The sequence below is a fragment of the Cannabis sativa genome, chromosome 4, assembly GCF_029168945.1.
Source record: "Cannabis sativa cultivar Pink pepper isolate KNU-18-1 chromosome 4, ASM2916894v1, whole genome shotgun sequence".
Taxonomy (NCBI): Eukaryota; Viridiplantae; Streptophyta; class Magnoliopsida; order Rosales; family Cannabaceae; genus Cannabis; species Cannabis sativa.
Genome location: NC_083604.1, coordinates 65,690,491 through 65,705,874, shown reverse-complemented (window position 1 = coordinate 65,705,874; position 15,384 = coordinate 65,690,491).

Below are 15,384 nucleotides of genomic sequence, written 5' to 3'. Positions count from 1 at the left end.
TAGAGGACATTTTCTCTGATTTTTTTTTCTTGGAAGCAAATTAGGAATGCTCGAAATCTATTTCGCAAGGTCTCCATGAAACTCCCCCGATCCTCAGATCTGAGAATATTCCGAGGAACCTAGCTTCATCTTTTGCGAATTTAGGGAAGGATAACAAGATCAAGATTACTATGGAAGATATTGAGGAAGAAGTCAATTACTGGAATTCACCCATAGTCTGTTACGTATTGGGAGTTAATCCACCTTGATCAATCCTTAAAGGCTTTGCAAGGAGGCTATGGAAGGACAAGGTGGACAAAGTTGGTATGCTTTCTTGTGGATTTTTCCTAATTCGATTTACTTGTATGGAAGGAAGAGATGTTGTTCTTGCAGGGAGTTATATCTTCTTTAATAAAAGGCATGTCATTATTAACGCTTGAGATCTGAACACAAATTTTAAGAAAGAAGATATTTACACCATTCCAATTTGGGTCCAATTAGAGGATCTTGAGTTAAAATACTGGGGTCAAAAATCTCTTTTCAAAATTATTGGTCAGGTGAAAAATCTTTGATGGTAGATGAAGTAACAAAAGGAAGAAATAAGCTCAACTATCCTAGGATTCTTATTGAAGTCTCCCTGCAAAAGGAATTTATATACTTTTGAGATGAGTTTGGTTGTGATACATTAGTTGCAATCACTTATGAATGGAAACCCATTATTTGTAGTAATTGCAAAGGAATGGGACATTCAACAAGTGATTACAAGAAGAAAGAAGGGAGGAAATAAGAATGTATCGTTCAGGATAAGGGGAAAAAGCCAAAGATCAACAAGGATGATGTCAAAAAGCCTACCGCAGACGAATTTAGGCCAGTTTCTAAAGGTTTGAAGCATAAAGTTAAGAAGCCTATGGATTGTTGTGTGATAAATTCATTTTCTGCTCTTCTAGATCAAATTGCTTCAACATGTGAAGTGTTTGAAGTGAGCCTTAGTTTGAATGAATTGGAATTTATAAGAAGAGGGGGAGAACATCCTCTTTCCAATGGATAAGATACTAAGCTAGAACGTCCAAGAAATCAATAGTCAATAAAAACAAAGCGAAGTAAAGCAGTTTATTGCTAATAAGAATGTTGATCTTATTGGTCTCCTCGAGACGAGAGTTAAGCCTTTGAAGCTTGGAACCTTATATGTTCATATATTCTTAAGTTGGTGTTTTACTGCTAACAATACTTGGTACAAAAATAGTCAAATCATTGTAGCTTAGAATCCTTTGAGATTCAATGTAAGTATTTTTTATTGCTCTAGTCAGCTTATGCATCTCTATGTTTCTACTGTTGATAATATGAACAATTTTTTGTTATTTTTGTCTATAAAATTAATGATGAGGATGGAAGAAAAATCTTACGGAAAGAATTACAGCATTTAAGTACAACTGATCCTTGGATTGTTGTGAGAGATTTTAATAATATCCTGAATAGAGACAAGAGAGTTGGTACCAGAGTCAGATATAGTCCTACACATCTTTTCAGGACTGTGCTTGATCTTGTCATCTTGAAGATGGAAAGTATAGTGAGAATTTTCTTACTTAAAGTAGTAAGCTACGGGGTAATGACAGAATATACTCCAAGATAGATAGAATTTTGGCAAATCAAATTTGGCTTGATAGATACCCTAATGTTGAATCTATTTTCCTCAATGAAGGCCTATTTATCCATACTCCTGCTATTCTACTTGTGTATCCTAACCCCTAGTGGAAGGAAGCTTTTAAATACTTTAGGATGTGGTCTTCTCATCCTCAATATCAGTAAAGAATTGGTAAAGTATGGAATCAGGAATTTAAAGGCACTAAGATGTATCAAATGGTATCAAACCTCACGGCCCTCAAACATATCAAATTTTACTATTTTTTTAGACGTAAGTAAGTAACTATTTTTGTAGGCTATTTATATAATATTCTACAATGATTCAGTTAATAAACTGATTATTGGATATTGTTTTTTTCACATTATTTTTTTTTTTTTTTTGATCAATCTTTTTTAAGATGATTTTCATATTACATTAATATGTGGGTTGTTAAATATGTTGGGTTTTATGCCTTAAATAAAACTCCATTTCAATGTAATCTATTTTATTTAACATCAATAAAGAAACAGAAGTATTTTTCATTCATTTGTGTATCACTACAAGAAAAATGAGCATTAATGAGGACAAATTTCGTTGGTAAAAACTCCTGTTTTCGTCAGTATTGTGCATCAATGAGGACATTTCGTTGGTAAAAAGTCGTTGGGAATACTTCGTTGGTAAAAACGATTATCAACAACGACTTTTTGAGTCGTTGGGAATAAAAATTATTAACAACGACATTGTCGTTGGGAATAATATTTCATTTATTTTTTAAAAAAAAAACCTGAGTGCATCAACAACGACATTGTCGTTATTGATATTATTATCAATGATATTATTATCAATGACGACAATGTCGTTATTGATGCACTTTTTTTTTAAAAAAAAAATAATTATATTAAAATTATTTGTAATTAATTATCAATATATAATATTATATTAAAATTATTAAATTAAATAATTAATTTAAATTTAATTTTTTTTAATTATTTAATTAATTAATTAATATATAAAAATTATTGAATTAATTAAGATATGAAATCATTTAACTAAAAGAAAATATTTAGAGTCACTAATATTACAATAAAAAATAAGTCATAAACATTAAAGTACTGCATACCTAAATATAAATTAGTGTTCATAAAATATTAACAAACATATTAGACCGATAGTTCGTAAAATTAAAATAAATATTCTAAAAGAAGTTTGTAGTAGCATCGTCCTCATCACTAGCATCTCTAGGAACATCCGACCCAGGAAAATCCGACATCTGTGGGTAGTATGGCGGCATTTGCGAACTTGTCATCATCTGAGATGTCTGCTGCCCATGTAGTGTCGGCATCATTTGAGATGTCTGTTGCCCTTGTTGTGTCGGCATCATCTGAGAAGTCTGTTGTCCTAGATGTGTCGGCATCATTTGAGATGTCTGCTCCCATGGTTGTGTCGGCATCGTCTGCGATGTGTTCTGATATTGCTGCCCTTGTGTCGACATCTGAACATTTTGCAGCATCTGTGACATTTGTGGCATCCGAGGCTCTGCCACATTTTGGTAATTTTGACTGTGTAGTTGAGCTAAGGCTAATCTTATGTCATTTTATGAAACTTTTTTTTAACTTTTATTTTAAACTATACTTATATTAAATATTATAGTATTTATCAAATTATTTGTTAATTTTTTTTATTACAAGAATTTATTAATTATAAAATTTATCACTTATTCAATTATTAATTATTTATATTCAACTAGTTAAAGTTATTTATAATTATTTAATTATTTATTATTATTTTTTATAAATATACAAAAAATCTTTTAAATTCAATTACTTAATTTTAAGATTTATTTCACTAATTTTGTTAAATAAATATTAATTTAAATAATTGTCCATTTAAAAAATAACTTCTTACTAGTTTTATAAGAAACTATTAACTTATTATAAATTATTAAAATAACAAAATTTTTATTATCTCAAAATTTAATCGAAATTCTTTTATTTAAATTATTTTTATTTAATAAAATATTATATTTTTTTATTAATATAATTATTTATTAATATTTTTTATTTTAAGAATTTATTCAATATTAAATTCATTACTTATTCAATTATTAATTATCTATTCTCAACTAATAAAAGTTAGTTATTAAATATTTAATTATTTATTATTATTTTTTAAACAAAATACAAATTTCATTTACTTAAATTACTTAATTTAACATTAATTTCATTAATTTTTATAAATAATTATTAACTTATAATTTTTCTTTTTAAATATCACTTTAATATTTTTTATAAAAAAAATTATTAATTTATTAAAATTTATTAAGTTAACCTAATTTTTTTTTATTATCTCAAAATTTTGTTAAAATTTGGGCAGAATAACATTTATATTTTAAACTATACCCAAAAATTTAATAACCTGATTTATACAATCTTAACAACTTTTAAATACATTACAAATTTTTAAATATTACTAATTTTCAAAATAAATCAAAAATTTATTACAATACAAAAAATAACAAAAAAAACACATATAAACACACATACTATTTTCGGAATATTATCTAAAAAAAAATTCAGATTATTCACATAAATATTACAAAGAAAAAAAAAGTTACAATCACTTATAACAACAAAATACATACATTGTTAAAAATACATACATATATATCAAATATATATATATATATTTAAGCATATATCTGAAATAAATACAAATATTTACACAACAAAATTATATCTAAACATATAAACACATATATAAATATAAAACAATCTATACATATTAAAAATGGGGTATACCTCAAAAATGGCCGCCGAAGGTGGGCTGACGAACCTTCAGGCAGAGGAGTGCGGTGCTGGGCTGACGCGCGAAGCTTCAGGCGGAGGAAGATGGACTGCCACCACATTCACAAACAAACACATAAAATAAATTATAATCACAACTTCACAATAATAAATAATAAAAATAATAATAACATAACCTGTTTAAACTAAAATACACAAATTTAACTCTAATCTAACTACTAATTCTAATAATTTTAATAAAATTTGCATGTAAAAAAATTAAAAAACATAATATATATTTTTTTTTGGTAAAAACCGTATATAATATATATTATTTTTATTTTTTCTTTATCATATAATATATATATTTTTTCAATCTGTTTAAACTAAAAATAATTTTAAAAAAATACCAGTCGAAGGTTGTGGTGGTGGTAGTCGAAGGTTCGGCTCCACTCCAGTCGACGACGACGACGACGGGCGGCTGAGGATGGGCGGAGTGGACTGATGAGGGATTAGGGGGAGAGAGGCGGAGTGGAAATTAGGAAAATTGGGGAGAGAGGCGAGATGAAATGAGGGTTTTCATCTGCAATTTTTTTTTTATACAAAACTGTCCCCAACGACTATGTCGTTGGTGGCAGACTGACACTGCAACGTGTCAGTCTGCCACCAACGACATAGTCGTTGGGGCATGTCGTTGGGGACAGTTTTGGGGGGAAAATTGCCGCCCAAATCAATGGCTCTTTTTCAAAAACCACTCACACATTCCCAACGACAATGTCGTTATTGAGAAAAAAAGTCGTTATTAATAAACTATTTTTTTAAAAAAAAAAAAAATTGAATAGCTTTCCCAACGACATTCAAATGTCGTTATTGATACCTTCATTTTTAATGAGGACTTTTAGGCGTTGGTAATAGTGGCGTTGGTATTGACCATAATTCTTGTAGTGTATGTTTTGGTTCACTTTATCAATTGCTTGTCTATTTGATTTATAAATTCATCTTAAACTCTTTTCACATACTTGATCCTGTTTATTGTGTTGTCATCACTTTGGAAAGTAAACATGACTATGTGAATAAAGTTTCCTAGATTTATCAGACACAGGGTTTTACTGATATGATAATCTACAACAAGAGTTTACTTGCATTTGGAGAAATGCTATGTTCTTTCCAGAACATTGGTTAAAGTAAAGCTCAGGTTGGATGCATGGAGTATGCATCGGAAGGGACCGATATTGAACTTTGACTTAGATTTATTAAACTTACCGTAAAATCTATTCAAGTCAATATCGCCTAGTTGATCCTAGATCAAATGTTCTTAATCCTGTTATGATTAGGCTCAATCTTGAAAGGCTATTCGTGTTCTTTGATTTGTTAGTTAAGCCTACTTTTAGGTCAGGGTGATACGTACATTTTGGGAACACGGTAGTGCTATTGAGTGGGAGCGCTAACATAAACATGGAATCTATAGCTTCTATCTGGCGAATAGTAAGCTAAGGATGATCTCCTTTGAGCTTGACCAAACGAACATAATGTTGGGTTTTATGCCCTAAATAAAACTCTATTTCAATGTAATCCAGATTATTCAATATCAATAAAGTAACATAAGTATTTTTCATTCATTTGTGTATGTTTTGGTTCACTTAATCAATTGTTTGTCTATTTGATTTATAAATTCATCCAAACCCCTTTTCACATACTTGATCATGTTTATTGTGTTGTCAACACAGTGGAAAGTAAACATGACTATGTGAATAAAGTATTCCTAGATCTATCAGAACATTGGGTTTTACTGATATGACAATCTACAACAGAGTTTACTTGCATTTGGAGAAATGTTATGTTCTTTCCAGAACATAGGTTAAAGTAAAGCTCAGGTTGGATGCATGGAGTATGCATTGGAATGGACTGATATTGAACTTTAAAATAGATTTTTGAAACTTACCGTAAATATCTATTCAATTCAATATCATAAGATGATCCTAGATCACATGATCGAAATCCTGATATGGTAAGGCTCAATCTCAAGAGTGTTATTCGTGTTCTTTGATTTATTAGTTAAGCCTAATTTTTGGTCACGGCAATACATACATTTTGGGAACACGGTAGTGCGATTGAGTGGGAGCGCTAACATAAATATGGAATCTATAGCTTCTATCTGGCGAATAGTAAGCAAAGGATGATTTCCTTCGAGCTTAACCAAACGAGATAAATGATTGAGTACTCATTTCACTTAGTTGAAATATCATTTATACAGGGTTAAGTGTTTTAAGGATAAAATACATTGTAGGGTGTTACGGTAATTTAGTCCCTTTACAGTGTAAATCATCCATATAGAGGATCATTGATCACATTAGGATTATAACAATGGATAACTAATGATGTGTCTATATGGTGGAACATATAGAGCATTCTATATACTGAGAGTGCAATTCTGAGTTCTATGTGTGGATTCAACGAAGAATTAATAAGTCAGTGAATTTAAGTGGTAAATTCTAGATCTGCTTATTGGAAGCTCGGATATATAGACCCATGGTCCCCCCACTAGTTGAGATAATATTACTTGTAAGACTCATTTAATTGATTTTAATTAATCAATTAAAATTCTCAAGATAGACTGTGTCTATTTGAGAATTTATCACTTATTAAGGGCAAAACAGTAAATAGAGATTTTGAAGGGCATATTTATTAATTAGAAAACTTTAATTAGTTTCATTATTAATAAAATAAATGACAATATATTATTTGATAATTAATTTTAATTATTAAATAATTAGATTTGACATTTATGTGGTTGAACAAAGGAATTGGCAGTTTTTGACAAAACAGGAAACTATCAGTGTAGGAAAAGGAAAGTTGGAAAAGTGGCAAGCCTTGTTTCCACAATGCCTAGGCCGGCCACTTAAGTTCCCTTTTTCCTTTGATTTTTTCAATATTAAATGTCAATTAATTCAATCATAGCCCTGGGTGGTCTTCTATAAATGGAAGGCAAAGGTTTCAGTATTAAAAATAACTGATAAACAACATTATTCTGACAGAATTTTCTCTCTGAAAATTCTCTCTGAGCCGCCACCCTCTCTCTCTCTATTCCTTCACTGTTTCGAAATCTATAAGTGCTAGAGTAGTGCCCACACACATCAAGTGATACCTCAATCATAGTGAGGAAGGCTGTGTAGAATTCAGAAACAACAAAGAAGGACTATCGGGCTCAGATCTTGATTATACTCTGCTACAGAAAGGAATCAAGGGTTAGAGATCTGAGTGGGAGGAGACATATATTCCGCTGCACCCAATGTAAGATTTCTGATACTCTTATGTGTTTAATTTTCTATCGTTTTAGAAGTTCATATTTAGGTTGTTAAATCAACATACTTGTGAGTAGATCTAAGTTCCTGGTAAAATAACTTCCAGCAACTGGTACCAGAGCCATGATAATTGATTTGCTTGCAAGAAATTTGGACTTAAAACGATTTGCTTGTGTTTTGGATGGTATCATGTTGCTTTGTGTGTCAAACTGATGTTTGGTTGTTGTTTGTGAATTCTGGGAAAAATAGTTACTTTTCTGTCTCTGTAATTTTTTTTGTTGGATAGTTTGGAAAATTCTAAGCAATTTACTTTTTTACAGAACTCGATTTCGATTTAATTTGAATTAGTTATGAATTTTTGAAAATTAGAAAAATCAGGGTGATGAGCACCCTCATCACGCGCGCGGAATGGCTGCAAGCAGCCTTCCTGCGCCGTGATTCCTCGGCGTGTACCCCAGATACGCGCGCGGATGAGCATGCATGGCATGCCATCCGTACAGTTCATAATTTTTTCAATTTTTTCGATTTTTCATGCTATTTCATGGAATTAAATTCCGATTTTTTGTGTAGTTTTGTATGTTGATTTTTATTTTTCAAATTTCAAATCTAATTATCAGAAATAAATTAATTTTATTTATTAGTGTAATTTAATTTTGAAAATAGAAAAAATCAAGTTTTGCTTACCTCTTTTCTTATTTCCTTTAAAATTTGATTATTTTTTTTTTTTTAAGGTCAGATATTAATTTTTTTTGGTAACTTGACCTTAAATAGAATAAGATCAAAATAATCATGATAATTTTAAAAGAGGAAATAAGGTATTTTTGTTAATTTTTAAATTTTGTTATTTTTAATTAAATTAAATTGTAAAACAAGAAAAGGGTATGTATTTACCATTTTCTATTTTATTATTTAATTTATTAAATAACATGAAATTTAAAAGGAAAGTTAGCAATTTAATTTTGAAATGACATTTAGGTTACCCAAAACCTAATTTTTCAAAATGGTAGGTTTAATTTTAATTTTTTTATTTTTCAAAATACATGTTTAAAATTAAATAAATCCTACATCCAACTATCCAAATCTAACCTTGTTGCAGGAGTATGTGTTTTAGATTGTTTGTAAGTTTTCTAAAACCTATTATTGCTTGATCTAAATTGCCTTGGTTAACTTGATGATAGATCCAATGATCTAATTTTAACCAATGGTTCAATTGATGATAGATCAAGTAAATAATTTGTAACAGGTAATTTTTACAAACTTCTTTCATCTGTGTATGACCTAGTAACATGATAGGATCCATCCAAATGTGTATGCCTGTGTGAGCCTATATGTTTAATTTCTGTTATAGATACATATAGGTTGTTGTTGCTAAATAAAATATCATAACTGATAGATTTTATTTAGGCTCATTTAGTAGTGAGCCTATTCAATTAATAACAGTTGTTCATTTTAAGGTTAAATTCCTCTCTTTTGGGCCTTGTGTGAGAGTTGGGAGCCTTAGAAGTGGGTACGACATACTGGACCCAGCCCCCCTCACATGAACAACCCCAATTGTGAAGACCCATTTGCCTGATTTGGATAACTGTGCTAGGTTAATTATATTAGTTTGACCTAATAAAAAATTGATTAGCAACATAATTAATTTCATTCTTCCTTGAAATTAATTTAAGAAAAACATAGTTTGAATAGTTATATTCTGGAAAACTATATGTATTTTTCTTGTGTTTAATTAAATATGGAATTATAACCATATAAATTCTTTCTGAATCTTAATTTCATGATTTCATTAAATATTCCTATTTAAGTTGAGATGTAGTTAAATCTATCAAATCAACTTAGATTTGAATATTTTTGAATTTCTTATTATAAATTAAGTTGAGGAATTTTAGGAATTGGTTATTAAGATTCTTTAGATATTTTTTAAGTTGATATTTTATAAATATGGGAACTTAAAATGGAATATCTTCTAAAATGGTAGAAGCTCATAAGATAGAATTGCCTTGACTCTCGCCTAAACAGGACAACGCTGAATTCCAATCTTGATCGAATAAAAGGTTGCTAGAATGTTTGACATTTTAGATGAATTGACAACTCTACTCAATGGATGATGCTTTGACTCTCGCCTAAACGGGACACTGTATCAGTTCGTTGGAAACCTTGGAAAATAAACTATGTTAGATTTAGTATTTTTATAACATATGTGATTATTTGTTTTCTGAACCTGTGTATGAATTTATAGAACCAAAACCTTACTTTTATTTATTGATATGTTGTAGAGCCAATATGAATAACCCTCATCCCGATCCACTCCTAGTTAGTATCTTTGCAAAAGAACTCAATAGTGTGAAAATGCATCCTGGTAGTTGCATTAACTCGCACCTGTTGTTGATGAATCTGAAATTCCAAAAGGCCAATCTACTAGGAATTGATTTATCAAAGGAACAATGGGTAAGACTCATACTTAATAGTCTTCCTCAGGAGTATGATAGTTTTGTTCTATATTACTTATTGAACAATCCTCACTCCTCCGACATGGACAAACTCGAGACTGAGTTAAGGGCCCATGAGCGGAATCTGATTGCAATGGGACCTCCTGGTATTGCAAACTTTAATCAGAGGAAGAAGATTAAGCATGAGGGCTCTAACAAAGCTGCTTCTTCAAGTACAATTATCAGACATCATGTTCTATGTGCGAATTGTAATGGAAAGGGACATAAAGAAGAACAATGTCCTAGGCTTCTAGACAATTCAAACGAAGGTGATGCTTTTGTATTTGAATCATGTGTTTTAGAGAACGACAAATCCACATGGATTGTTGATTCTGGATCTACTAACCATGTATGTTCTTCATTGCAGCTGCTTGAAACTTGGGAGAATCTTCACCCAGATGAGTTAAAGCTTAAGGTTGGAAATGGCGAGTTGGTATCAGTTAAAGCAAGAGGAACAACCTGAATCAAGTTTAATTCTAAGAAGTTTTTACTTTTAGAGAATGTTTTATATATTCCTAATTTTAGTAGAAACTTGATTAGCGTTTCATGTTTACAAACATAATTTTATATATTGAATTTTTCGAGTTCAAATTGTTCAATTTCTCGTAATGGATTTCATATATGTGTTGCAAACATGGAACAAAGGTTTTATGTTTTAAGACCTGATACTCAAATCTCACTAAATACTGAACTTTTCAATGTAGCTAAACCTAGAAGCCTTAAGAGAAAAGAGATTGATAATGATGATCAAACTTATCTATGACATTTACGTTTAGGTCATATAGGCTTAGATAGACTCAATAGGCTAACCAAAGACGGTCCATTGAAAAATATCGTCTTAGGAGAACTGCCAGTTTGCGAGTCTTGCCTAGAAGGAAAAATGACCAAACGTTCTTTCTCTGCGAAGGGAGAGCGTGCCAAACAACCCCTAGGGTTAGTGCATTCAGATGTTTGCGGACCGCTGAATGTAAAAGCCAGAGGAGGTTATGAGTATTTCGTCACTTTCATTGACGATTTCTCTAGATATAGTTTTCTTTACCTAATGCAAAAGAAATCTGAAACGTTTGAAAAGTTTCAGGAATTTCATGCTTTGGCTCAAAACCAATTAGGTAAAACATTAAAGATCTTGCGAACTGATAGGGGTGGAGAATATATGGATATGCAGTTCAAAGATCATTTAACTGAACTTGGAATTGAATCCCAATATACTGCCCCAAGCACTCCACAGCAGAATGGAGTTGCAGAAAGAAGAAATCGCACTCTCTTGGAAATGGTTAGGTCTATGCTGAGTTATTCAACTCTGTCTACGTCCTTCTGGGGATATGCTATTCAAATGGCAAACGACATTTTAAATGTTGTACCATCTAAAGCAGTCCCTAAGACACCCGTCGAACTATGGAATGGTCGTACACCTAGTTTACGCCATTATAGGATTTGGGGGTGCCCTGCTCACGTCTTGAGAAAGAAAGAAGGCAAACTGGAATCGCGAACTGAAGTTTGCATGTTTGTCGGAAATTCTAAAGAGACTAGGGGTGGACTATTCTATAGTCACAAGGATAACAAAGTGTTTGTTTCTACAAATTCTACTTTCCTTGAAGATAACTATATGAAAGACAACAAACCGAAAAGTGAAATTGTATTAGAGGAAATGCTCACAGATACTGTTCCTTCAAATGTACCATCCTCTTCTACTCAAGAAGAGGAACATCCCACTCCCTCAGTTGTAGCAACTGAGAAAACTACTACCAAAGCTCCTGTTCAAAAGGTCACCGCTCCTCGTCGTAGTGGGAGGGTTTCTACAAAACCATCTCGTTATGGCTTGGATGGTGAAATCAATATGGTCGTTGGTGACGGTATTGATGAGGACCCATTAACCTATAAACAGGCAATGGCAAGTCCGCAACGGAAGCGATGGTCAGCCGGCATGGATTCAGAAATGGATTCCATGAAAAAGAACAAAGTCTGGGAATATGTAGAACCACCTGATGATTTTCGTCCAATTGGATGTAAATGGGTCTACAAGAAGAAAAGAGGTGCTGGAGGCGAAGTCGAAACTTTCAAAGCTAGACTGGTCGCCAATGGTTATACCCAAAGAGAAGGTGTGGACTATGAGGAAACTTTTAGTCCGGTTGCCATGCTCAAATCCATCCGAATTCTTCTCTCCATAGCTGCCGCTTTAGATTATGAAATTTGGCAAATGGATGTCAAAACAGCCTTTCTTAATGGGCTTCTTGAAGAAACCATCTATATGGAGCAACCAGAAGGTTATGTTCTTCCTGGGCAGGAGAATAAAGTTTGCAAATTAAATAGGTCCATATATGGACCTAAGCAAGCTTCTCGCTCATGGAATAAAAGGTTTGATGAGATCATCAAAACCTAAGGCTTTCATCAGAATGAAGATGAACCTTGTGTTTACCAACTCAAGGAAAACCAAGTAGTAGTATTCCTGGTCCTTTATGTTGATGACATTTTGATCATTGGCAACAATGTCAAGAAAATGACTCACATCAAGGAATGGCTTGACACTCAATTCGACATGAAAGACTTGGGTGAGGCAGCCTATGTTCTCGGTATTCAGATTATTAGAAACCGGAAGAACAGATCCCTTGCTCTCTCTCAAACAGCTTACATTGACAAAGTTCTAGAGAGATTTTCCATGACCAATACCAATGGGGCAAATATGCCCTCTAGACATGGTATCTGTCTATCTAAGGAACAGTATCCTACTGATCCTCAAGAGATAGAAGACATGGCAAAAATTCCTTATGCTTCTGCAGTTGGAAGTCTAATGTATGCTATGCTATGCACTAGACCTGACATCTGCTATGCAGTTGGAATCGTGAGCAGGTATCTGTCAAATCCAGGACGGGTACATTGGAATGCTGTTAAGTATATTTTGAAATACTTAAAGAGTACAAGAGATTATGTATTAGTCTACAAGGGTGGTGCTTTAAATCCCTTAGGCTATACTGACTCAGATTTCTAGGGATGTCTTGAAGACAGAAAATCTACATCTGGGATGGTGTTTACTCTTGGGGGTGGAGCAGTGGTTTGGAGAAGTGCTAAACAAACTGCGATTTCGGATTCTACCATGGAGGCAGAATACATAGCTGCGGCTGAAGCAGCTAAAGAGGTTGTCTGGCTTAGGAAGTTCTTCACCAGTCTTGGTGTAGTTCCTGGAATGGAAAAGCCTCTAGTCCTGCTTTGTGATAACAATGGAGCTATAGCCAACAGTAAGGAACCTCGGAGCCACAAGAGAAGTAAGCATATAGAAAGAAAGTATCATATTATCAGAGAATATGTGGCAAGAGGGGATGTACTGGTGGAGAAAGTGGACACGCAGGACAACTTAGCTGATCCATTCACCAAAGTCTTGGCAATAACTTCATTCGAAAAGCACCGTCAGAATTTAGGATTAATTGAAATGTACTGATTTATTTTATGTTAGTGCAAGTGGGAGTTTGTTGGGTTTTATGCCCTAAATAAAACTCTATTTCAATGTAATCCTGATTATTCAATATCAATAAAGTAACATAAGTATTTTTCATTCATTTGTGTATGTTTTGGTTCACTTAATCAATTGTTTGTCTATTTGATTTATAAATTCATCCAAACCCCTTTTCACATACTTGATCATGTTTATTGTGTTGTCAACACAGTGGAAAGTAAACATGACTATGTGAATAAAGTATTCCTAGATTTATCAGAACACTGGGTTTTACTGATATGAGAATCTACAACAGAGTTTACTTGCATTTGGAGAAAAGTTATGTTCTTTCCAGAACATAGGTTAAAGTAAAGCTAAGGTTGGATGCATGGAGTATGCATTGGAATGGACCGATATTAAACTTTGAAATAGATTTTTGAAACTTACCGTAAATATCTATTCAATTCAATATCATAAGTTGATCCTAGATCACATGATCGAAATCCTGATATGGTTAGGCTCAATCTCAAGAGTGTTATTCGTGTTCTTTGATTTGTTAGTTAAGCCTAATTTTTGGTCAGGGCAATACATACATTTTGGGAACACGGTAGTGCGATTGAGTGGGAGCGCTAACATAAATATGGAATCTATAGCTTCTATCTGGCGAATAGTAAGCAAAGGGTGATTTCCATCGAGCTTAACCAAACGAGATAAATGATTGAGTACTCATTTCACTTAGTTGAAATATCATTTATACAGGGTTAAGTGTTTTAAGGATAAAATACATTGTAGGGTGTTACGGTAATTTAGTCCCTTTACAGTGTAAATCATCCATATAGAGGATCATTGATCACATTAGGATTATAACAATGGATAACTAATGACGTGTCTATATGGTGGAACATATAGAGCATTCTATATACTGAGAGTGCAATTCTGAGTTCTATGTGTGGATTCAACGAAGAATTAATAAGTCAGTGAATTTAAGTGGTAAACTCTAGATTTGCTTATTGGAAGCTCGGATATATAGACCCATGGTCCCCCCCACTAGTTGAGATAATATTACTTGTAAGACTCATTTAATTGATTTTAATTAATCAATTAAAATTCTCAAGATAGACTGTGTCTATTTGAGAATTTATCACTTATTAAGGGCAAAACAGTAAATAGAGATTTTGAAGGGCATATTTATTAATTAGGAAACTTTAATTAGTTTCATTATTAATAAAATAAATGACAATATATTATTTGATAATTAATTTTAATTATTAAATAATTAGATTTGACATTTATGTGGTTGAACAAAGGAATTGGCAGTTTTTGACAAAATAGGAAACTATCAGTGTAGGAAAAGGAAAGTTGGAAAAGTGGCAAGCCTTGTTTCCACAATGCCTAGGCCGGCCACTTAAGTTCCCTTTTCCCTTTGATTTTTTCAATATTAAATGTCAATTAATTCAATCATAGCCCTGGGTAGTCTTCTATAAATAGAAGGCAAAGGCTTCAGTATTAAAAATAACTGATACACAACATTATTCTGACAGAATTTTCTCTCTGAAAATTCTCTCTGAGCCGCCACCCTCTCTCTCTCTATTCCTTCACTGTTTCGAAATCTATAAGTGCTAGAGTAGTGCCCACACACATCAAGTGATACCTCAATCATAGTGAGGAAGGCTGTGTAGAATTCAGAAACAACAAAGAAGGACTATCGGGCTCAGATCTTGATTATACTCTGCTACAGAAAGGAATCAAGGGTTAGAAATCTGAGTGGGAGGAGACATATATT